At 48.3% G+C, this 1,409-nt stretch overlaps 1 protein-coding gene across 1 annotated transcript in view; it reads right to left on the bottom strand.

Annotated features, from left to right (window-relative positions):
- Vwf (von Willebrand factor) overlaps nt 1-1,409 on the bottom strand; it is a 137,928-nt gene that overhangs the window by 105,529 nt on the left and 30,990 nt on the right. The gene's annotated exons all lie outside the window — the stretch shown is intronic.

Genomic DNA, 1,409 nt, shown 5'->3' with positions numbered 1-1,409 from the left:
GCCACAATGCTTCACACAGCATCTCTGCTTCAACAGAAGGTTCCCATGAAATACAAACCCTGTCCTTCTACCGCTGAGACCCTCTTCTAACCTGTGTAAATAAAGTTGTTGCAAAACCTGTGCATCTTTCGCAAAATGGATCTTCAGAGACTTGTGGGGTAAGTAGAACTATGTTACCACCAAAGACTAGGAAGGTCGAGTGGGTTCAGAAACTCCAGTGCCCTCAGATCTGAGAATGGTAGGCGTTTCACCTACTCCTGATCAGGGCTCCTTTCCTGGAGCATGGGATCACAACCCTCCACAGGAAGATCCTAACCTCTAATCACATAGCACAGAGTATGACGTATCTAGATGGGNTGGCCCAGAGGGTTGAGCCAATAAGCTTCCCTTCCCAGACATTCCTTCCTGCAAAAGGTATTTAATCTCTGGCCCACCCTGAGTAAGTCGTATGCAGCCATTTTCCATAGTGAACAATAAATAAATGGTATGGACAAGCAAGGACTGTCTCTCTCATCAAGAACCACTGTGGGGAAAGCCTTCGCCATACAGAGCCACACTGCCTCAGTCTCCCCTCCCACAGAAGGCCCCTCTGCACTCCGGTACATACTCACTGCTGAGCTAAGTCAGAGGATTTCCAGGTATGACTAGAAGTCTGGGAACTTGAGAACCCCTGCCTCTTCAGCCTCTTCAGCCTCAGCCTGCCTCGTTTCTCACCTGGNCTGGGGTCCCCATCTTAGGCTGTGTGTTCTTTCACCCCTGAACAGTGCATCAGNGCTCACTGCAAGCCAATTACCTGCACTCTGTGTTTTGTCTGCCCAAGTGGAGTTCCCACACCCCAGCAAGACAGAACACAGAACCTCAGAGACTGGCGGACACAGTATTTCCTTCAAAGAAAAAGAATATGTCTAGCCTTTCAGATTTGGGATAAGAATACACAAAGTAAAAAAAAACAAAATGTACTAGGTCTTCCCAGTATGGTGGCATGTGTCTGTATGCCGAGCACTTGAGAGGCTGAGACAGACAGGGAGTTGGAGGCCAGTCTCTGCTACATAGCACAATCTTGTGTCAAAAAACTAAATAGGGCTGAGGCAATGGCTCAGGGGGTTAAATACTTGCACAGCAAGCATAAGAACCTGAGCTTGAATCCCCAGAAACCACATAAACCAGGAACAATAGCATGTGTCTGTGAGTCCAGGGCTGCTACAGCCAGATGGGAGGCAGGGGCAAGAAAAACCCGAAAGCTTGCAGGCCAGGTGCCTCAGTGTGCACAGTGGCCAACAAGAAGGAGACCCTGCCCTAAATAAGCACAAGGTAAGTCCTGACACCCGAGGTTACCCTTGACATCCACAATTGAATGCACATGCATACATACACACATGCACATACATACACATACATATACACATACA

Source organism: Mus caroli, chromosome 6 (genome assembly GCF_900094665.2).
Source record: "Mus caroli chromosome 6, CAROLI_EIJ_v1.1, whole genome shotgun sequence".
NCBI classification, from domain to species: domain Eukaryota; kingdom Metazoa; phylum Chordata; class Mammalia; order Rodentia; family Muridae; genus Mus; species Mus caroli.
Note: the sequence above shows the minus strand (reverse complement) of the source record. Positions and strands in the feature narration are given on the sequence as shown.